The sequence below is a fragment of the Sander lucioperca genome, chromosome 19 (genome assembly GCF_008315115.2).
Source record: "Sander lucioperca isolate FBNREF2018 chromosome 19, SLUC_FBN_1.2, whole genome shotgun sequence".
NCBI lineage: Eukaryota > Metazoa > Chordata > Actinopteri > Perciformes > Percidae > Sander > Sander lucioperca.
Window position 1 is genome coordinate 28811209 of NC_050191.1, and position 25000 is coordinate 28836208.

Here is a 25000-nt window from a genome sequence, read left to right on the forward strand (position 1 = left end):
GGTAGTACGAGAGGAACGTCCGTTTATCTTCCTTTTCCTCAATGTGGCTGTATTGCATCTCATTCTCAGATACTTGGTGATAGTTTCTTCTAATATTCATATACAATTCCAAAGACGTTTGTCACAAAGGTGACAAAAAAGGCAACAGAAACTATGAAAAATGCGTGAAAAATTGTCGAAAAAAGGAGTCAAAGGTTTTAAAAAAAAGCAACAAAAACGTTGATAAAAGCAACTGAAACGTCAAAAAGCGACAAAAATGTTGAAAAATGTGACATTAATGTTGAAAACAGCAATAAAAACGATGAAAAAAGGTGACAGACGCTATCAAAAATGTGACAAAAACGTTGAAAAAAATGTGCCAAAAGTCGAAATAAGCTCCCAAAAAGCGGTCCTTCTAATTAATAGACCTATTCCAGAGACATTTGTCACAAAGGTGACAAAAACGTCGGAGAAGGCGACAAAAATGTAGAAAAAAAGCCGAGAGAAACTATGAAAAATGTGACAAAGCACGTTGCTGAATGTTTGCAAATTAATTCTCAGAGATTACTGATACATTTCTTATAATATTCCAAAGATATGTCCCCAGTTAAAATAGAATAACATCCTAATAACCTTCCCATAAGGAGAGGGTTATCTTTGGGATAATATTGAGTCTTTAGGACTGAAAAAGTGACCTTTAGTTGATAGTAATTCAATGCACGGAAGACGATTAGGGCTAAACAAAAGTGAAATATGTATTTGATTTCTGTTGGATTAATGTGTGGATTATTAACTGGCTGAATGGATTAGTTGTTTGGTCTCTAAAATGTCAGAAAATGGTGAAAAATGAGGATCAGTGTTTCCCAAAAAGCCCAAGATGACGTCCTCAAATGTCTTGTTCTGTCCACAACTCAAAGATATCCAGTTTCCTGTCCCAGAGGAGAGAAGAAACTAGAACATGTTCACATTTAACAAGCTGACATCACACAAGTTTACCTGTTTTATCAAAAAATGACTAACTTATTAATTGATTATCAGAATAGTTGCAGACATTTGATAGTTGACAACTAATCCATGAATCTTTGCAGCTCTGAACGTATCCAGCTGTAAGCGTTTTTTTGAATCGCCTAACCTAAACTGTGAGATTATATGTTTTCCTTCGTCTCTTGGACATCCTGCGGTCACAGCCAGACTCTCCGCTCCCGACTCTCCGACTGTTAAAACTACGCTCCCCTTAAGTAGTACTTCCAGGACATGAACACCTGTTTCCTGGTGAAAGTCTTTTGTTTTCTCCTTAACTTCTTCAGGACATTAACACCTGTTTCCTGGGTGAAAGTCTTTAGTTTTCTCCTTAACTTCTTCAGGACATGAACACCTGTTTCCTGGATGAAAGTCTTGTGTTTTCTCCTTAACTTCTTCAGGACATGAACACCTGTTTCCTGGATGAAAGTCTTGTGTTTTCTCCTTAACTTCTTCAGGACATGAACACCTGTTTCCTGGGTGAAAGTCTTTAGTTTTCTCCTTAACTTCTTCAGGACATGAACACCTGTTTCCTGGGTGAAAGTCGTGTGTTTTCTCCTTAACTTCTTCAGGACATGAACACCTGTTTCCTGGGTGAAAGTCTTTAGTTTTCTCCTTAACTTCTTCAGGACATGAACACCTGTTTCCTGGGTGAAAGTCTTTAGTTTTCTCCTTAACTTCTTCAGGACATGAACACCTGTTTCCTGGGTGAAAGTCTTGTGTTTTCTCCTTAACTTCTTCAGGACATGAACACCTGTTTCCTGGTGAAAGTCTTGTGTTTTCTCCTTAACTTCTTCAGGACGTGAACACCTGTTTCCTGGGTGAAAGTCTTGTGTTTTCTCCTTAACTTCTTCAGGACATGAACACCTGTTTCCTGGGTGAAAGTCTTTAGTTTTCTCCTTAACTTCTTCAGGACATGAACACCTGTTTCCTGGGTGAAAGTCTTTAGTTTTCTCCTTAACTTCTTCAGGACATGAACACCTGTTTCCTGGGTGAAAGTCTTGTGTTTTCTCCTTAACTTCTTTAGGACATGAACACCTGTTTCCTGGTGAAAGTCTTGTGTTTTCTCCTTAACTTCTTCAGGACATGAACACCTGTTTCCTGGTGAAAGTCTTGTGTTTTCTCCTTAACTTCTTCAGGACATGAACACCTGTTTCCTGGTGAACGTCTTGTGTTTTCTCCTTAACTTCTTCAGGACATGAACACCTGTTTCCTGGTGAAAGTCTTTAGTTTTCTCCTTAACTTCTTCAGGACATGAACACCTGTTTCCTGGTGAAAGTCTTGTGTTTTCTCCTTAACTTCTTCAGGACATGATCACCTGTTTCCTGGTGAAAGTCTTGTGTTTTCTCCTTAACTTCTTCAGGACATGAACACCTGTTTCCTGGGTGAAAGTCTTTAGTTTTCTCCTTAACTTCTTCAGGACATGAACACCTGTTTCCTGGGTGAAAGTCTTGTGTTTTCTCCTTAACTTCTTCAGGACATGAACACCTGTTTCCTGGTGAAAGTCTTTAGTTTTCTCCTTAACTTCTTCAGGACATGAACACCTGTTTCCTGGTGAAAGTCTTGTGTTTTCTCCTTAACTTCTTCAGGACATGATCACCTGTTTCCTGGTGAAAGTCTTGTGTTTTCTCCTTAACTTCTTCAGGACATGAACACCTGTTTCCTGGGTGAAAGTCTTTAGTTTTCTCCTTAACTTCTTCAGGACATGAACACCTGTTTCCTGGGTGAAAGTCTTGTGTTTTCTCCTTAACTTCTTCAGGACATGATCACCTGTTTCCTGGTGAAAGTCTTGTGTTTTTTCCTTAACTTCTTTCGTTCCGTTTTCTTTTGCAGAGTGCAAATTCCAAGTTCTTTCCTGAGACTATTTAGCAGAGCCACCGTCGCTGCGTCCATAGCTTAGCGCCTCCCAAGACGATTGTGATTGGTTTAAAGAAATGTAAACAACCCGGAGCATTTTCTTTTTTCCTATTCCAGAATGCATCTGTAATGTAGGTCAGACCTTCCTCCACAGCTCTGTGGAGGTTTTGGGTGAAGCCCAGCTGCTTTAGAGCCAAACCTGCTTTTAAATTTATGCTCTCAGCGGCCTGCAAGGCTCTGCAGACTGCAACAACTCACCGGCTGACACTCGACAAACACTTAAGATGCACAGTGGTTCATAATTTCCCTCCCTGCGGTGAGCCGCAGAGTGTGTGTGTGTGTGTGTGTGTGTGTGTGTGTGTGTGTGTTTGTTCCCACTCGGTGTGGCATATGCCGGCACCGTGAAAGATTTTGTTTCCTGTCTGCATGTCGTGTCGTTACTCCTGACCAGTGATCATCTGAAACCGATACTTCCTATCTGATGACACATGACACGCTCCCTTAATTTGCAATTAACAGCCTAATTCTCTGTGAAATATTGGGCCCAGGACGCCCTCGGCTTCTTAAAATAAAGTAGAGACCTTAGATCCAAGGTCAGTCCTTTCTGGAGACACAAACAGGAGAGAAACCTAAAAACAATGCCACAATCGCATAGTGTTTTGGGACGTAAACCGAAGCTGACAGCCAGATCTCCCTCAGGGCGCCACATGGACTATTAAACTCCCAAGTTGAAATTTGATTTGCCTGCACCGTTTGCAATCCACATAAACCGCTGTAACAGCAATAACACGTGCATGTAACACCGCGGGAGTGCATGAGAGACATTTGGATTTTTTAAATAAGGCTGTAAATGGGGTTAAAATGACTTGAGTCATATTAGTTTAATACAACAAGCAACAGCATGCCCTGTATTCTGGGCGTGCTGTTCTTACAGGGAGGTGTGTTCAGGTGCATTCTGGGCGTGCTGTTCTTACAGGGAGGTGTGTTCAGGTGCATTCTGGGCGTGCTGGTCTTACAGGGAGGTGTGTTCAGGTGCATTCTGGGCGTGCTGTTCTTACAGGGAGGTGTGTTCAGGTGCATTCTGGGCGTGCTGTTCTTACAGGGAGGTGTGTTCAGGTGCATTCTGGGCGTGCTGGTCTTACAGGGAGGTGTGTTCAGGTGCATTCTGGGCATGCTGTTCTTACAGGGAGGTGTGTTCAGGTGCATTCTGGGCGTGCTGGTCTTACAGGGAGGTGTGTTCAGGTGCATTCTGGGTGTATTGCTATATTCAGGCAGCGAAGTGATCGCGTCATTGACCAACAAAAACAACAAAAAAGTCAATAACGCAGCATTTCATTGTTATTTTAACAGAGCATTAGTAAAATGCTCCTAGGCTCGTGCACAGCGCGCGCACACTATGCTTGTTACACACACAGGGACGCACAGCAGCACACACACACACACACACACACACACACATGCAGAAGATTACAAATAAAAATATTACGGTGCTAATCCTCCATCATAACAGCAATGCTCCAAGGTCCAAACGCGCCTGGCTGTTAAAGGGAATGGGAGATGATCTCTGATTGGTTGATTGCATGTTACGCCCAAAACACACCTCTGATTAATGAAGACACTAAGTACAACCCTTTAGAACCATGCACCCGGCACACGGAGCCTTTTTTCCGCCGTCAAACTAGCAAAAGTGGATTTGGACACGCCCTAAACACACCTGCTGCCAAGCGCTTTACGCTGTGCTCTTAGATCGTTAAAATAGGACCCATATTATCTTAATACAACAAGCAAGATCTTGTTTTTTGCAAAGGGGAAATGTTCAGTAAGTATGTGGCGGAAATGTGTGCTTTGGTATGATATTCTGGGAAAGAAATGTTATTTTTCAACAATCTTTCCATCTTATCTTTGTCTACTCGATCAATGCATTCTTAGGAAAGGGTTGTATGCAGGGTTCAAAATTAACTTTTTCGTCCACCAGCCGAATGGCTAGTCAATGTTCACATTTCAACAGCCACTCAATAGAGTACCATTGTTTTTTTTGGCTGGTGAGTGTAGCAAATCTACTAGCCACTTGCATATTTTACCAGCATTTGGCTAGTAGATGGTGCTAATTTGGAACCCTGGTTGTATGATATCCTGCGAAATTACAGCGTCCGGTTAGCCTGGATGCCAGCCGAACTTAGCCCCGCCCACAACATTTGAGGTCGGGAAGTCTGGTCTGGACTTGATCTGTTGTGGGGCAACTATGCTCCAACCAGAGCTTTTCAGACCAATCAAATTGTCATGGTGGGCTTTATACGATGATGGACAGAAGATCAACAGTAATGTAATCAACCACGTCTCCAAAGAGTGCTTGGGTTGAATTAGTTTACAACAAAGACGGCTGCCGCTGGAGAATTGAGATGTGTAGATTCCGCCATTGCGTCTGTTATAGAAGATATCGACAGCGCATTCATTTTAAAAGAGGAACAGAGAACCGTGATCACGGCATTTGTCGATCGGAAAGATGTTTTTGCTGTCCTTCCTACAGGATTCGGCAAAAGTTTAATTCATCAGCTGGCCCCAATAAACATACGTCATATACCCTGTTGCTCTGATTGGTTGTAGGTCTATCTGTTGCTCTGATTGGGTGTAGGTCTATCCGTTGCTCTGATTGGGTGTAGGTCTATCTGTTGCTCTGATTGGTTGTAGGTCTATCCGTTGCTCTGATTGGTTGTAGGTCTATCCGTTGCTCTGATTGGATGGAGGTCTATCCGTTGCTCTGATTGGTTGGAGGTCTATCCGTTGCTCTGATTGGTTGGAGGTCTATCCGTTGCTCTGATTGGTTGGAGGTCTATCCGTTGCTCTGATTGGTTGGAGGTCTATCTGTTGCTCTGATTGGTTGTAGGTCTATCTGTTGCTCTGATTGGTTGTAGGTCTATCTGTTGCTCTGATTGGGTGTAGGTCTATCCGTTGCTCTGATTGGTTGTAGGTCTATCCGTTGCTCTGATTGGTTGCAGGTCTATCTGTTGCTCTGATTGGTTGTAGGTCTATCCGTTGCTTTGATTGGTTGGTGGTCTCTCCGTTGCTCTGATTGGTTGTAGGTCTATCTGTTGCTCTGATTAGTTGTAGGTCTATCTGTTGCTTTGATTGGTTGGAGGTCTATCTGTTGCTCTGATTGGTTGGAGGTCTATCTGTTGCTCTGATTGGTTGTAGGTCTATCTGTTGCTCAGATTGGTTGGAGGTCTATCCGTTGCTCTGATTGGTTGGAGGTCTATCTGTTGCTCTGATTGGTTGGAGGTCTATCCGTTGCTCTGATTGGTTGGAGGTCTATCTGTTGCTCTGATTGGTTGGAGGTCTATCTGTTGCTCTGATTGGTTGTAGGTCTATCTGTTGCTCTGATTGGGTGTAGGTCTATGCGTTGCTCTGATTGGTTGTAGGTCTATCCGTTGCTCTGATTGGTTGCAGGTCTATCTGTTGCTCTGATTGGTCGTAGGGCTATCCGTTGCTCTGAATGGTTGTAGGTCTATCCGTTGCTCTGATTGGTTGGAGGTCTATCCGTTGCTTTGATTGGTTGGTGGTCTCTCCGTTGCTCTGATTGGTTGTAGGTCTATCCGTTGCTCTGATTGGTTGTAGGTCTATCTGTTGCTCAGATTGGTTGGAGGTCTATCTGTTGCTTTGATTGGTTGGAGGTCTATCTGTTGCTCTGATTGGTTGTAGGTCTATCTGTTGCTCTGATTGGTTGGAGGTCTATCTGTTGCTCTGATTGGTTGTAGGTCTATCTGTTGCTCAGATTGGTTGGAGGTCTATCCGTTGCTCTGATTGGTTGGAGGTCTATCTGTTGCTCTGATTGGTTTTTAACACTCTTTTAAACACTGTTTTTACGTTTTTGTCACTTATTTCAACGTTTTTTGGCAGTTTTTTTCCATTAACACCAGTATATTCACCACTAGACCTATTTATTTGCACTAGTGTTACACTTACTTTTTGGAATTCATTATCAATAAACCTCATTTATATGAAATTTTCTAATTTTTGTGTAAGATAAAAGCAGAAATGATGAATGACTTTGACTAATGGTTAAGATCAGAGGAATGAAGGTAATGGATAATTACAGATCTGTTAAAGTTTAGTCAGGATAATGCTATAAAATTGAATACAACATCTAACATTCTATGAAAATAGAGATCTGATCCTTAATTTCCTTTGTGAAGAGCGTCTTATGGAACTATCCATGTTATTTTGGGGCAATGCAGTTAAAAGAAACCCAAATTTATGATATAGAAACTTTGAAAACGGGTCAAATTTGACCCGAGGATAACATGACGGTTAAGTTTAGCGGACAAAAAATGTAGCGTCATGCGTCGGTGACAGTTAACGTTTAGACACCAAAATGACTAGTTAAGATTAGAGAAAAGTTTGTGGTTTGGATTAAAACACTGGACATGAACACCTGTTTCCTGGTGAAAGTCTTGTGTTTTCTCCTTAACTTCTTCAGGACATGAACACCTGTTTCCTGGTGAAAGTCTTGTGTTTTCTCCTTAACTTCTTCCAGGACATGAACACCTGTTTCCTGGGTGAAAGTCTTGTATTTTCTCCTTAATTTAAATTGGTATGAGGCATGCATTTCCCATGAACAGATCTATTTTAAATGTGCAACCTGCAACACAATAATGGACTGTCAAGAAGGTTTTTTTGGAAGTATAAGACCCAGACTAATGATCTCAGCAAGACGAATTTCCAAAAGTAACCAAAGTATTTAGACCTCGCTACTTTATTTTTACTAGAATGAGTTAAAAATTACATTTTAGGGCATGTATTCACTAATCTGTAGTGGACTACGTTTTTCAAGTAACCTTCCCAACATTTCCTTCCCCCGAAGCTGAACTATCCATTGAGGTTGTAATTGAAGTTGAGTCACGCTGGATTAAAGCTGTTACTCACTCATTAGGCCTAATTGATGCGTCACACCTCCTGTAAATATCAACACAACATCTTGTTTGGTTTCCATCGTATGTGTTTGGTTGTTTGCATGTTGATTACTTAAGGGAAAGTGGTAGAAATGTATTCATGAATTCAAAATATGCTCCGCCTCTGCTGAATGAAAATATTCTCTGAATCATCGGGAGAGAGCTGGCGTGCTGAGTGGCGCTGTGACTGTTAATGTCTCAACAGGAAGTCAGCAGACACTAAACGCCGGGATGAATTGTGTGTGTGTATGTGTGTGTTGATGTGTGTGTGCGTGTCTGTGTGTGTGTTTATTTGGGCTTGTTTAACTATATTCGTGGGGTCCAAAAACCAGGAGTCCAGTATACTTGTGGGGTCTGCACAGCTTTGTGGGGCCCAAAATGCTGGACCCCACAAGTTTAAAAGTCTGTTTGAGGGTTAAGACTTGGTTTTAGGATTAGGGTTAGAATTAGGTTATGGTTAGGGTGAGGGTAAGGGTTAAGGTTAGGGTAAGGGGCTAGGGAATGCATTATGTCAATGACGGGTCCCCACAAAGATAGTGCCACAAACCGGTGTGTGTGTGTGTGTGTGTGTGTGTGTGTGTAAAGTACACATAAAGCTGCAGTCTGACTCCAAAAGCACCAAATGAATGTTTTTCGCTGATATCCAACAGAAACTCGCTGTGTTTTTCCTCTCTGCTGACTGCAGATAAGAGATGGAGCGACTGCAGTGGAGCTTTAGGGGGCGAGAGACTATTAAAATAGGGAAGAGGCAGAGAGAGAGAGAGGCTACTAGTATTACACCACACTGACTTTTATGTAGGTCTGCAAAAAGCGTTTAAAATATGCAAGTGGCTGAAAAAGAACACAGGTAATCTATTGAGTGGCTGGTAAAATTTGAACATTCACTATAGCCATTTGACTGGTGGATGAACCCTGGCTGCAACAAATTATTTCTTTCATTGTGGATTAATATGTAGATTATGTTTTGGATGAATGGATTAGTTGTTTGGTCTATTAAAGCAACTCTAAGATATTCGGTTTGCTGTCACAGAGGAGTGAAGAAACTAGAAAATATTCACATTTCATCTTTGCAGCTCTTAATGTTTCATGTAAATACATTTTTTGCCTCGTTGTTGTCTTAAACTAGCAAAGACACCCGGGTTGGGCTTGGCGCTGCGCCGGGTGCAAGACAGGGCCCTTAATGTTTTATGTAAATTACTTGGAATTGCCTTGTTGCTGAAACGTGCTATAAAATGTCAAAAAAAATGGTGAAAAATGAGGATCAGTGTTTCCCCAAAGCCCAAGATGACGTCCTCAAATTTCTTGTTTTCTCCACAAAAGTACCTTCAGGTTAAAGGGCACTTCAGCGCTTTACTTTCTCAAGCACGAAAGTTGCCGCTTGGTATTTATTTATACAATATACAGCATGATAAGCAGGAGTGCAGAGATGTATACGTCTGAGTGTAGCTCTGTACGTGCGTATCGAAATACTGAGTGAGGTCGGCTTAAGCTTTCATGACAACGGCCGATCCATTATTTTCTCATATGGGGGACACTTCATCACATCTTATTGCTTTCTTTTAAGTGTAGCTGCAGAAATGGAAGTGCTTATTATTTATTTATTCTAATCAAGAAGAAGTGTGTGTGTGTGTGTGTGTGTGTGTGTGTGTGTGTGTTTGTGTGTGTGTGTGTGGACATGAGTGGGGAGAAATCAGCAGAACAAACGAAGACACAGACAAAAAACACTGCGCTGATTCAAAGTCAGACCTCAGGGGAAAGTGTGTGTGTGTGTGTGTGTGTGTGTGTGTGTGTGTGTATGTGTGTGTGTGTCCTGCAGTAAAGGTCAGTACTTAATGTGTCATGCATGGGAGCAGCTGAATCCCGAAACCCTCCGATTGTTAATGCAACTGGACTCCAGTTTAAATCCAGGGCTTGACTGTTACAAACTCACCAGTTTTACATTCATACAGCGGCTCTGGGTCTGTTTGTCTCAGGGTTTTTTAACATCTTGGGACCATGTTGGAAATTCATGTTTACATTTCAGCGTGTTCTCTCGGAGATTTAATCCATTAGTGACTCAAACCAAAAGGAAAAAAACTAACTTAAAATGTCAAAAACATATTGTCTTTATGCTCCAGAACAGCAAATCTTTTCTGATCTGATGTCCCTGATTTGTCAGTAACTGATGTGACATTGCTTTGGTTGAGCTATGGTTGGGTTTAGGGTTTTGGGAAACTAACATTGACTGTCAGTGAGAAACAGGAAGCAAACTGTTGTTTCCCAAGTCTGTCGTTTGATCCATCCATGCACTCTGACCTCCTCCCTCTTTGGCTCTATAATAACACCAGGGATGCACCAAATCCAAGATTTGGCTTCGGATTCGGCCGAATATTGGGCTTTTTGACGGGGTTCGGTTTCTAGAATTTTTTTCCACCGAACCGAACCCTACGCTTGCACTCCGCGCGCTACGCTGGTCGCCGTAATGACGGCGCCGTTGATTACGGGAAGGTGTTTACGTAGGTGGAGCGTTCAATGCAGTAGGCTGTGAGAAAGTGGAAATGGAACTGGTGAGCAGAAAAAGTGTAGTTTGGCAGAACTTTCAGTCAAAAGAAGGCCATTCAAGTCCAGCTACATGTTCAATTCTCAATGCTGATTAGTCTGGTGGTGGCGAGGACCCTAAACTATACACAACATCACCGCTGTTACAACATCTGGTAGGAAACATCCGGAAGAATACAAGTTGTGATGAAGGAATCTACAGACAGCAGCCAGAATGCAGCAACTCCAGGTACGGCAAAGGAAGGACAGTCACTGTTTACTTCATTAATGAGTTTACTGTGTTCATGGACTGAGGATGGGACGAGGATTCAGCAGAATCTCAACCAGGGGAGTCGGTATTCGGCCGAACCCCAAAAATCTGGATTCGGTGCATCTCTAAATGACACACAAAAGTCACAATATTTCCTCCTATGTCACTTGAACATGTCTTTAAAGGAGACCTATAATTAACCATTTAGTATACTATTTTTGTGTTTCGTCTAGAACATGTTTACATGCTTTAATGTTAAAAAAACACAATTTTCACATACTGTCCATGGCTGCCACACCTCTGTCAAGAAGCCAATCTGTCAATTAAGCCCCCCCCCTCACGAAAAAGCCAAGTCTGCTCTGATTAGTCAGCGTTTCCGCAACTCCGTAGTCTCTGCATCTGGGCTCTGATGTCGCTGCCTGCCTGCGTCGGTGGAGTACATGGCGAGACTTTATACCATGAAAAATCACAAATAAAATGCTTCTTAACCAAATACTACACAACCGGACATGTTCCAGCATTAATGTGATCTGAAATTTGAGATAAGTTAACATCTGCAGCCAAGATTGCGGCTTTTCCAAACGTTAGCATGTAGCTACATGTAGCGTTAGTGAGGAGTGGATTGTAATGGGGTATAGCAGCACTTTTTACCATATTTATCAAAAATAAATCGCAGATAAAGACTTCCAAACCAAGTACTACAAAGGCGGACATGTTCCAGCAGGAATGTGATCCGAAATTGGGGAGAAATTAAGAACATCTGCCAACAAGATTACAGCTTTCCCTGGCGTTAGCATGCAGCTATATGTAGCAGTGTATATGATGTAAACATGCAGTAGCGCCTGCCTGGAGCAGATGATTATAAAAATGGAAATGTGAGGCTTTGGCTCACAGGGATGTTTTTTAAATTCGTTTAGCACATTATTTTGAAGCTTTGGCCATGTTTAACTAAGGCTGGGTATCGTTCAAAAAATGACCAAAGATACCTTTTCCTAAAAGATACTTTTTCCCCCAATTTTATAAAAGAAAAAGAAATTACAACAAAACACATTACGGCACAAATCTTTTTTAATTTTAAGCACCTTCTGCTTGAGTCGTCTCTGTGTAACGTAGAGTTTTTCCTGTGTGTCTCTACGACGTGTAACGTTAGACAGCCAATCACAAACATTATCAGATCTTGGTAGAAGCATTCTGTGTGCTTATTGGCTCATCCAATTTGGGACCCAATGGTTAGCACTGTGGCCTCACAGCAAGATGGTTCTGGGTTCGAATCCAGGTCGTTCCGGGCCTTTCTGTGTGGAGTTTGTATGTTTTCCCCATGTCTGCGTGGGTTTCCTCCAGTGCTCCGGTTTCCCCCACCATCAGAAAACATGTACTAGGTTCTCCAGTCAGTGCCCTTGAGCAAGGCACTGGCTCAGATCTGGAGTTGGTCCCCGGGCGCTGTAAATGGCTGCCCACTGCTCCATTGAGGGAAGGGTTAAATGCAGACAATGAATTTCGCTACATGTATGTCTATGTGACAATACAGTGAATTTACCTTTACTTTTACCCAGCCCTACATTTAACTCGAACATCCGACATTGTAACATTATAGATACAACAGAAAATACAGAAAAGCAAAATAGTTCTCCTTTAAAAGGGCATTGGCTGGAGTAAGGTATATTGTTATGGCTCTTGGGAGGAGAGTCTCCTAAAATGAATGATTACTTTTAATTTCCTAGCTCTGCTGTGTGACGCGAGTGGAAGCTGCTGAGCTCAGAGGCAGCACCGGGTCTCCTGTTCCCGCTGCGTTAGCCGTCTGTTTACCAAGACGCAGAGATGTTGTCCGTCTAAAATGCTGTTATATCAGCTTGTTAACGGGAAACTCATTTCCTGATCACACAGCTGTGGGCAGCGATCGGCTGTGTGTGTCAGACCCTGATGGCCTCTAATGAGCCCCTAACGACACTAAAGGCCACTAACGAGCCCTTATCGGATCTTAACTTGCCTGAAGGTCCTTGACGAGCACAACAACCCTAATGGATAATTAGCATAATGATTGGAGTGGTTACTGGAGCCACAATCACTTCCTATCAAGATGATGCACACAAACATACGAGGCAGCAAAACCTGTAATGAGGTGTAAAACAGTGACAGTACGGCAGAAAACTCACTGTAGATATGAGAAAACATGAACAAAATGTCTCCTACACTTAGCTCAGATCATTTTGGTCCTCGCTGTCTGTTTATATTTCCAACCTGGACTGTAACCTTTGCGTCTGTTCCCAATAGGGTTGGGTACCGAAACCCGGTGCCAATATGTGGTTTTCTAAACGGTATTTTCCAAACTCAATGACAAATCATATTTTTAACCCCCTTAAATGCCTGCCCTGCTATCTGGTGCTCCGAAACAGACGTCAGACGCAACAGAAGCATCGCTGCACGTGACGCTAGTTAACATTACACTTGACAGCTGGTAAAGTTAGCCTAACGTTAGCTAGTAGCTGGCTTAAACACGGTTAAAATGCTGAAAGCTAAACGGTCTACCGTGTGGCTGTATTTCACTGGAAAGGATTCCAACATTGGGACGTCCAACAGTCTGCAGCTAAAGACAGAGGAGTCTAGCTGACCTGTGAGATACTGTGAGTATTGTCGGAGAAACTACACCGACAGGACTCAATGGTGTCTTCAACTGCACCTTGTAAACTCATGGTGCATTCAATGTTGTTGTAAAGTCCTCTTCTGCCATGTAGGGGTTCTTCTTTTTGTTGTTTAACAGCAACTTACTGGTGAAATAGCTTATTCGTTCTACATTTTAAATACATTATTTAAATTTGACCATATGACCTTAGCAATAAACAAGTAGTTCTTGAGTGTCGGTGACATTAAAGTAAAGAGGTCGTTACGATACCGACCTGTGTTCCCAATTTGGTAACCTTTGAGCAACCATATCTGTTCCCAAAAAACAAACCAATAAATCAAAATACCTGGAAATTTTGACCTGATAATGGCGCTAGATTAAAAAGATAAGGGATCACCAAAGTTATAACAATCCATCATGAGGAGGTAAAAAGTTTAGTGGCAATCCATCCACTGATAAGACATTTCGGACCGATGTCTAATTAGAAGGAGAGCCAATCTGTCTACCACATCCATTTAGTATTTTGTTGAGAGATTGACTCTGAGATCGATAACCATAGAAATAAAATGGATAGAAAGGCCATTTCCATTCAAATCAACGTAGCAGAATGGTCAGAGCAGCAGCTATTTTTACGTGATATAAACATATAAACGTCCGATAATAAGCCAACTTCCTTCAAGTCGCGGAGGTTTTGCAGTAACGTTACGAGGCAGAGAGCCGGCCGCTAAATGAATCAAATTAACTTCATGCTTCATCCATACAAAGCAAAATGCTATTGCCACAAGTGACCACTTCATTCAACTCGTTTTCTGTGAACGATGTGGCGAGGGGCTAACGTTAAGGCGGAGTTAGCAAGCTAACGTTAGCCAACTATCACCGGTTGGCTGGCGTGCTGGTTCCACCGTGCTTTTATGCTGCATCGCTTACAGAGAATGAGCTGAACATCGGGCATGGGTCTAATGTTAGCGGTCTGCTGACCCACTGCCACTGGGTGTAATGTAGGGATGCACTGAATCCAGGATTCGGCTTCGGATTCGGATGAATATTGAGCTTTTTGACGGGGTTTTTCCACCGAACCCGGGTTCGGTGTAATGACGGCGCCGTTGATTACGGGAAGGTGTTTACGTAGGTGGAGCGTTCAATGCAGTAGGCTGTGAGAAAGTGAAAATGGAACTGGTGAGCAGAAAAAGTGTAGTTTGGCAGAACTTTCAGTCAAAAGAAGGCCATTCTAGTCCATCTACATGTTCAATCTGCAATGCTGATTAGTCTGGTGGTGACGAGGACCCTAAACTATACACAACATCACCACTGTTACAACATCTGGTATGAAACATCTGGAAGAATACTAGTTGTGCATGAAGGAATCTACAGACAGCAGCCAAAATGCAGCAACTTAATAAACTAAATAAAATGAAAAATACACTGCTGTGGACGTTGTTTACATCATTACTGTGTTAGGACGTTTTCACACATGAAAGTCCGAACCAAGGTCCGGACCAAGGTTCATGTTTTTGTTACATTGTAACATTTGATCCGGTCAGTTTTGGTTTCACACTGCAGTTATGCAAGCGCACTAAAGATCTCTACGTGACAAAACTACGTCCTGTCGTCATCACATACGTGAGCTGCGTCTCCAGATACTTATAATTGATTGGTTTGTAGACGGGCTTCCCCGTCCTCTCGTCTCCTCTCTCTGTGTCAGAGGTTTTTCAGCTGACTGCTGCTCTCTCCTACTGACTGCTGCTCTCTCCTACTGACTGCTGCTCTCTCCTACTGACTGCTGCTCTCTCCTACTGACTGCTGCTCTCCTCTACTGACTGCTGCTCTCCCCTACTGACTGCTGCTCTCTCCTACTGACTGCTGCTCTCTCCTACTGACTGCTGCTCTCCCCTACTGACTGCTGCTCTCTCCTACTGACTGCTGCTCTCTCCTACTGACTGCTGCTCTCTCCTACTGACTGCTGACTGCTGCTCTCCCATACAGTCAGCTGAAAAAACTCTTTTTGTTTTGTTGTGATGTTGAGAAGCAAGACACTGGAACTTTCTGGAGAATTTATTCAGAGACAAACTGAAACCTACACTGTATATTTACTACCACTTAACAAATAAACTGCTGATGTATTCTCTGCTCTGATAGCCGACAGCTGTCTGCTCTGAGCCCATTCACCGTCACTCTCTCATGTAGTCTACACACTAAGCACCGAGCTATTCCTTATAGCCATAGGTCTTGTAACACAAGGAGAGCCTGCCAGAGCTTCTTGTATTTGGTCCGAAAGTCCAAACCATCCAAAAAATGCTTTCACACTATAAACGAACCGGACCATGGTTCAGTTTGGTCCGGACCGAGACCACCTCTTTTTATCGGATCAAAATTTGGTCTTTTGATCCGGACCGTGGTCCGGGGGAGGTTTCACACCTCTAATTTTGGTTCGGATCAAACTGAAAAGTCCGAAAGTCCGGACCAAATGAGGTATGTGTGAAAACGCCCTTAATGGACTAAGGATGGGAGTAGGATTCGGTATTCGGTTTCGGATTCTTAACCAGTGGATTCTGTATTCGGCCGAACCCCAAAAATCTGGATTTGGTGCATCCCTAATCTAACGATAGCGGTCTGCTGACCCACTGCCGCTGGGTCTAACTGTCCCTCCTCACTCCCTGCAACTCCGAGATCATCTCCCGAGCTGCGTCGGGCAGCTGTTCTCCCAGCGAGCTGCGACACAGTTTAGTGACGCATATTGTCACTATGACAACTACCAAAAATCACCATTTGGTTGTGTACCAATCAAATGACCCTGGGAAACAGTTCACTGGCCTTTCTATCCATTTTATTTTCTATGTCGGCAACATTATGAGCAAGCAGTGCAGGAATCAAGGATCACATTGTCCTGACAACAAGAGAGAACACAGCATTACAGCAGCCCTGCAGGAAGAGTTTGTGTGATAGAGAACTGGCAGAAAAGCAATCAACGTTTTCCATATTTCCAGCTTTGTTCGTGGAATTGATTTTTCTTTCAGCTTTCTGCCGTTAAAGTATTGACAGCAGGAGTCCTGAGGAGGAAAGAAAACCTGCTGCTCTGCTTTTTGGAGTGATGTTGAAGCTTAATGTGGTTTATTCTGAAAGTTAAAGGGTGGCCAAAGATCATATGAGAAGGAGAGAAACCAGAAGGAGAAGGAAGTGGAGAAGTGGAATGAGTAAGATATGTAATTAGACTTAGAGGAGAGTGATTTGACAGCATGGGCTTAGAGCTAAAGAGCGATTGATGCAAAGCAAAAAGCAATGACAAGTTTTTCCTGTCAGAGTCTCACTCTCAGTCTCTGATTGGAAAAAACTTCTGCAAGACAGAGAGGAAAAAGGAACTTGTTTTGGTGGAACGTGTGTACGTTCAAAAGTAGTTTTAGTCGTGCAACAGAAAACTCAAAGGGCCGCATGTCAGAACCCAATCCGCGACGGCGAGGACTGAGCCTCTGTACGTGGGGCGCACGCTCAACCAGGTGAGCTACCCAGGTGCCACAGACTAATATCTTGATTCAGATAAGTGTGTGTCTTGTTAGAAACGGCCTGCATTGCCAGACCTTCCTCCACAGCTCTGCAGAGGAAGGTCTGTCTAGTCCACACAGCATTCCTGGATGGGAGAAAAACGTGCTCTGGTTTATTGGCATTTCTTTAAACCAATCACAATCGTCTTGGGCGGGGCTAAGTTCCGGACGGAGCCACGGTGCCTCTGCTAAATAGTCTCTGGAAGGAACTTGTTTTGGTGGAACATGTGGACGTTCAAAAGTAGTTTTAGTCGTGCAACAGAAAACTCAGATTGGACAGATAGTCTAGCTAGCTGTCTGGATTTACCCTGCAGAGATCTGAGGAGTAGTTAACCATAGTCCTCAGAAATAAATAAAAAGGTTAGAACGCCGACACAAAGACAGAGGAAGGGGACGCACATCCGGCGGCACTGGAGCAATCTCGGAAGTGGAACTTTGCGGATATAGACTATATACGAATTTAATAGTGCAGTACTTTTCGTAGATATACTGTAAGTACGGACAGTGAATGAGAACCGTCTGAAATATATCCTCTCCTTCTATCCATCTCTCTGCTTCCTCCTGGCTTGTCTCATCCTCACATCAGCTCGCTTTTCACTGGCTGCAAAAAATGAAATAAAAAATACAAACACAAGTAAAAATAAAAGATTTGTACCCAGGATCATAAAAGCACACGGTTCATAACACCAGCTCATTTTATACCCTGATAACTACGACGGCAATAAACTCGACCTCTATGTTCCATTATGTTATATCTCAGTCTGTTTTCTAATCTCCTAATCAAATTGAATAGCTAATCTTGTTGCAGCCATTTTAACTTAATTCATGTCATGAGTTTATTTGATACAGTGAGATGAATAGACTGGACCGGTAATGAAAATAATGAAAATCTTTTAGCCGTAGCAGTTGAAATTTGTCCATTAAATGTGCATTTTCGACTACTTAATGTGCACTTTTCTCAAAATTCAGCTCTCTGTCTTCTTTAGTATTGTCTCTCAGATCAGGTCAAGGGAGGACTGGACCATTTCCATGTAGACTTGGTTGCAACTTAAGGGCCGATTTATGGTTCTACGTCAAATCTACACCGCAGGTACATTCGTAGGTACGTTCGTAGTAACGTCCGTAGTAACGGACCCTACGTCTTAGCCTGACGTGCATTTCTACACACCGCAACAACTGTGTTTGGTCTGCTTGGCCGTGGCTTTGTGGCGTCACATTTCCCCCTACTCCTTCTCCAAAAACAACACGAAATTGATTTCCCACCATGGTCAGAAAAAACAGGGGATACACTTAGTTACTCCGCCTCTACCGCCAGAGTCGGTTCTCGCTCCGAGGCAAATTCCTGCCACTCTCTCATTTGCTCTACCACACACACACACACACACACACACACACACACAAACACACACACACACACACACACACACACACACACACACACACCAGCAAACAAGTTTAAATCCTCACAACGGCGTTGGTTTCTTGTTTCTTACGAAGGTTTCTTACGTAGGTTTCTTATGTATGTTCATTACGTAGGTAAAGTTCAATCCTCCTGATTGAAAACTGTAAAGCTCTGAGAGTGCTCGGTAACTTCCTGATGTGTGTGTGTGTGTGTGTGTGTGTGTGTGTGTGTGTGTGTGTGTGTATGTGTTTGTGTGTGTGTAGCTGAATGAATGTGAAGCATTCAGTGTTACCTTTCCATTAATAAATACGGTTTAGAAAACATTGAAAGAGGTATGAATCCACCAGGTGTGATGAATAGAAGCTTTCAGGAGGTGACACTCCTTTTGCATAAAAGCTCAAGGTTCTGACTTTGTGTTTCTGTGCTGTATTCATCACTCAATAAGTCATTCTTTTTAATAATGACAAAGTACTGTAGATGTATGTATGATATGTGTGTGTGAATGCTTACAGACAAACACACCCAATCCAAGTCCATTCCATCTGCACACACATTATTCACTACTTCTCTACATTTTGTAGTCTGATATCTGAATGAAAAGTGCTGCTTACTACATTCCTTAGTATTTTAAAAGTCCCAAATTGTAAAAAGTGAGATTTCCATGCCTTTTTTTAAATGATAAAACAAGTCAAGGTGCTCTATAAATACTGTGACATCTGATTTGATTTGAAGTGACATCTGATTTGAACCCAAACCTACATCTTTTTATCAACTTGACAAATGACCGATTTTGACGCATGGTTTGGAGGACTCATGTAAAGTTTATATATGTAATGTTTGTCAGAAAAAAAATAGGGCTTGTTCTATCAGGAACGAGCAATGAGTTATCTGGAAAACCTGCTGAGCAGAAGCTGCTGTTTTCATGTTTTTAACTAACAGCCTACTGGAACCCAAAATATGGGATATTCATACAAATATATGTTATATACACACACACACACACACACACACACACACACACACACACACAAAATGTATATGGCATGTATATATATTTCTTGAAGCTGCACTTTCATATGGCTCTTTGTAGCTTTGCTTCTTTAAAGCTAATGTACTTGCACTTACTACTTGTTGTCTGGAGTTTGCACCTTCAGGGTTGAAAGCACTTCAATGGAAGGCGCATTGGATAAAAGCGTCAGCTGAATGACATGTAATGTAATATGCACACACACACACACACACACACACACACACACACACAGAAGAAGCTGCTGTTTTACACTCTGTCCTGTTCCGGTGTTGATGCTGCAAATAGAAGAACTGTAGCAGTGATTTATAAGACCAAGGAGGCTGAAGGTTTAGTGCATAATGTGATAAAAAATATAAGTAGTTAGTCCAAATACGTTGCTTTAAAAGCTCTGTCTTTCGCTCTATAGACTTTCCTCATTGTTACATTCTCACCACCTGAAAAACAGCCTGGACATTAATGTGCTGCACGACATAATCAATAACTCATTACATCAGTAAAACATAAAGGCAGATACAGCCCAGTGGTGTGAGATATATGGGTGTGAGAAGTGTCCGACCTGGCTGTGACCGTTTGTGTCTTTTTGTATAAAAAACAGCAGGAAGAGAAAGTTTTTTCAAAGGATGAGTAATCTAACTATCACTGTGTGTGTGTGTGTGTGTGTGTGTGTGTCTTTGTGTGTGAGTAATCTAACTAGACCAAAAGATATCCTTGTGGAAATACAAGATCAGGTCATGAAAGCAGCTCTGGAAACAGTCAGAGTTACATAAACACAGTTTAACATCCTGACAGTCTAATACAAGCTAAAGTATATAATAACTTGTTCTTCTTTCCTTCAATAATAACTATTTGAACAGAGCTAAAAACAGTTATTTTGGATGTCCCCAACAGCGTTGCATGATGGGAGAATAGAACTTGGATGTTGCAACAAGTTCTCCAAACCATGCAACGATACCAGCTGTTTGTTCCCCCCCGTTTCATAAATTAGCGCCCCTAGAAATACATCCTCATAACTCCCGTCATAACTACCACGGCCACTGGAGGACTCCGCCACTAGAAACGTAAATATAGGTCGTAATTGCTGCTTGAACAATTTGGCCATTTTTTTGGGGGGAGAGGACAGTCTCGGATGTTGAATTAATTTTCCAGTCCAGACAAGCGTCAGTAACTCTCGATCATTATTGAAGCCTAAGGGTGCGATGTGGCTCTAAATATTGAGTTGTTGCATTTTTCTTAGGGCCCTCTGCAGCCTCCTCAGTGATTAGATTAAAGACGTTTAGGGCCCTATCTTGCACCTAGCGCAGCGCAAAGCCCGACGCAGTTGTCAGTTTCCCGTCCAGCGCCCACGTCGTTTAAATAGCAAATGCACCTGCACCCTTCTGTATGCCCATGGGCGTGCTGGTCTTACAGGGAGGTGTGTTCAGGTGCATTCTGGGCGTGCTGGTGTTACAGGGAGGTGTGTTCAGGTGCATTCTGGGCGTGCTGGTCTTACAGGGAGGTGTGTTCAGGTGCATTCTGGGCGTGCTGGTGTTACAGGGAGGTGTGTTCAGGTGCATTCTGGGAGTATTGCTATCTTGAGGCAGCGGGAAGTGATGGCACCATTGACCAACAAAAACCTGGTCTAAAGTCAATAACGCAGCATTTCATTGTTATTTTAACAGAGCATTAGTAAAATGCTCCTAGGCTCGTGCACAGCGCGCACACTATGCTTGTTACACACACAGGGACGCACAGCAGCACACACACATGCAGAAGATTACAAATTAAAATATTACGGTGCAAATCCTCCATCATAACAGCAATGCTCCAAGGTCCAAACACGCCTGGCTTTTAAAGGGAATGGGAGATGATCTCTGATTGGTTGATTGCATGTTACGCCCAAAACACACCTCTGATTAATGAAGACACTAAGTACAACCCTTTAGAACCATGCACCCGACGCACGGACACTTTTTTCCGCCGTCAAACTAGCAAAAGTGGATTTGTACACGCCCTAAACACACCTGCACCAGGCACTTCACGCCGTACACTTAGATCGTTAAAATAGGATCCTTAAACTGGGATTCGTCAAGTGTAAAGTTTGAAGAAGAACTTTGCTAAATGTTAATTCCATTTTGTTATAGGCTACATTATTGTGACTCTGACACTGAAACAGGAAGCTGTTCCTATTTAAAGCTGCACACATTTTGATTCTAAGCTTTTTTTTTCACCAATGACCGCTGATTTCTTCTCTTCTCATTGAGTTGTTGCTGAGAGGGATCTTTCAGTTGTCAGTCTGGTTGAACCATCGTACAGCGTTTCTTTCTCCATGTACTAAACTAAATAACTATTCCTAAAGACGACTTTCTACAAGCTAAAAGCATCGAAGAGCATTCAGACATAGAGAAGACCTCTCAGACATCTGAATGGACACAGTCAAGCATTGTGGCAGGAGATTGCCAACCTTTTAACGTCAGTTAACTTAATTATGTGAAGTGCCTCGCTCTCTTTTATCTCAGTTTTCTCCGGGGCCAAGACAGCAGCAGACATAGACCAACATTAAAACAGATACAACTAAGGGGAACTAGAAGGGCACACAGCCAATAATCCACACTTATCTGCATGTCAGGTTTTAGAGAAATGGCGGACCCAAAAATGCAGAGATGACGGTGCAGTGTTCAGTTCAAAGATTTAATAAATAAAAAGGGTAGGATACAACAACAAGAGTCCTAAAGTAAGCAGGCAAAAATATAGTTCCAAAAAATGTTGAGGAAGCCAAAAGACCAGGAACCAAAAATAAACTGGAACACAGCAACTGGGGTAGGAACACACACACACACACACACACACACACACACACACACACACACACACACACACACACACACACACACACACTACAATGATCTGACAACAGACAAAGACAGCACAGAGACTAATTACACAAGGTAACGAGGGTGAAACGAGGGCTCAGGAACAGGTGAAACACATCAGGATGGGGCAGACAATCACAAAGGCGGGAAAACACAAGGCAGGAAGTACAACAAGACATGGGGAGAAAACCAAGGGAGTCAGCTTCTCCCCGGACGGCGTAGCTCCTATGGCGCCATTTTGATGCTACCAACCCATCACCTCCCGTTAGCATCCCATTGACTGCCATTCATTTTGACGTCACTTTGACAGAGAATAACTTTACATCTGAAGAGTTTAAAGACTCTATTTGTCCGTTGTTTATTTCTAAAGAAACACGACAATGTATAAAAGGTTGTGTCAGAGTTTTTTCAACTGACTGCTGCTCTCTCCTACTGACTGCTGCTCTCTCCTACTGACTGCTGCTCTCCTCTACTGACTGCTGCTCTCTCCTACTGACTGCTGCTCTCCTCTACTGACTGCTGCTCTCCCCTACTGACTGCTGCTCTCCTCTACTGACTGCTGCTCTCCTCTACTGACTGCTGCTCTCTCCTACTGACTGCTCCTCTCTCCTACTGACTGCTGCTCTCTCCTACTGACTGCTGCTCTCTCCTACTGACTGCTCCTCTCTCCTACTGACTGCTGCTCTCCTCTACTGACTGCTGCTCTCTCCTCTACTGACTGCTGCTCTCCTCTACTGACTGCTCCTCTCTCCTACTGACTGCTGCTCTCCTCTACTGACTGCTGCTCTCTCCTCTACTGACTGCTGCTCTCCTCTACTGACTGCTGCTCTCTCCTACTGACTGCTGCTCTCTCCTACTGACTGCTGCTCTCCTCTACTGACTGCTGCTCTCCCCTACTGACTGCTGCTCTCCCCTACTGACTGCTGCTCTCCCCTACTGACTGCTGCTCTCTCCTACTGACTGCTGACTGCTGCTCTCTCCTACTGACTGCTGACTGCTGCTCTCTCCTACTGACTGCTGCTCTCCCCTACTGACTGCTGCTCTCTCCTACTGACTGCTCCTCTCTCCTACTGACTGCTGCTCTCCTCTACTGACTGCTGCTCTCCCCTACTGACTGCTGCTCTCCCCTACTGACTGCTGACTGCTGCTCTCTCCTACTGACTGCTGCTCTCCCCTACTGACTGCTGCTCTCTCCTACTGACTGCTGCTCTCCCCTACTGACTGCTGCTCTCTCCTACTGACTGCTGCTCTCTCCTACTGACTGCTGCTCTCTCCTACTGACTGCTGCTCTCCCCTACTGACTGCTGCTCTCTCCTACTGACTGCTCCTCTCTCCTACTGACTGCTGCTCTCTCCTACTGACTGCTGCTCTCTCCTACTGACTGCTGCTCTCTCCTACTGACTGCTGCTCTCCCCTACTGCCATGGCTCTTTTTGTTTTGTTGTGATGTTGAGAAGCGATACACGGGAACTTTCTTTCTGCAGCATTTATTCAGAGACAAACTGAAACCTACACTATAGATTTACTACAACTTAACAAATAAACTGCTGATGTATTCTCAGCTCTGATAGCCGACAGCTGTCTGCTCTGAGCCCATTCACCGTCACTCTCTCATGTAGCCTCCACACTAAGCACCGAGCTATTCCTTAAAGGAGCTTCCCGGTCTTGTAACACGAGGAGAGCCTGCCAGAGCTTCGAGTATTTGGTCCGAAAGTCCGAACGATCCAAAAAAATGCTTTCACATTATAAACGAACTGGACCCAGACCACCTCTTTTTATCGGACCAAAATTTGGTCTTTTGATCCGGACCGTGGTTCGGATCAAACTGAAAAGTCTGAAAGTCCGGACCAAATGAGGTAGGTGTGAAAACGCCCTCAGATATGAATTGAACCTTAATATGAAATTAAAACGATCTTCATAAAACAACCTAGATCGTAGATTACCGCTCTGCTAAAAGCGTGTAAATGAAGGGAGAAAACATGTTTTCTGAATGCTCTTCAGGCTTCAAACTAACCTGTACCTCATTTAGATTTCCCCGGCTGAATTGGAGACTGTAAACCTCCTTTGGGACTTTCTCTCTTACACATCAGAGCAGACGGCTTTCACAACACTGTGTCCCTGTGCAGCCGAATCACTGATCTCTGTCTAATGAGGTATTTAAAATGCAGCTCAGTGATTACACACGAAGAACAATTACGGTTAGAGTGACAGAGGGTCCCATTGTGTGTTTTCGGTCTTTGTCCGGCAGTCTGCAGCCACAGCGGTTTCTCATTAATTCACAAAGAGCCCGGAGCTACTAATGCTGTCAAAAGAAGAAAAGAATAAAACCTATATAATTATTAAATGATTTATGTTTGGGTTCAGTCCAGAAAATCAGAAATGGGTTGAAGTGTTTATTTCATAATGGTTTTTACTCTTTTAATTATGTAGCAGCCTTTTGAGGTCTAATTTAATCTGTTTATTCAGAGCCATGTTGCAATGTAGCCAAAACATTTCTGTGTGTGTGTGTGCGTGCGTATGTGTGTGCGTGCGTGTGTGTGTGTGCGTGTGTGTGTGCGTGCGTGTTTATGTGTGTATGTGTGTGCGTGCGTGTGTATGTGTGTATGTGTATGTGTGTGTGTGTGTGTGTGTGTGTGTGTGTGTGTGTGTGTGCGTGCGTATGTGTGTGCGTGCGTGTGTGTGTTTATGTGTGTGCATGCGTGTGTATGTATATGTGTGTGTGTGTGTGCGTATGTGTGTGCGTGTGTGTGCGTGCGTGTGTGTTTATGTGTGTATGTGTGTGTATGTGTGTGTATGTGTGTGTGCGTATGTGTGGGTGCGTGTGTGTGCGTGCGTGTGTGTGTTTATGTGTGTGTGTGTGTATGCGTATGTGTGTGCGTATGTGTGTGCGTGCGTGTGTGTGTTTATGTGTGTGTGTGCGTGCATGCTTGGGTGCGTGCGTATGTGTGTGTGTGTCTGTTCACGTATGTTATTA

General features: G+C 43.2%; 1 protein-coding gene across 1 annotated transcript in view; it reads left to right on the forward strand.

Annotated features, from left to right (window-relative positions):
• nmbr (neuromedin B receptor) overlaps positions 1–25000 on the forward strand; it is a 58357-nt gene that overhangs the window by 1216 nt on the left and 32141 nt on the right. The window lies entirely within an intron of this gene.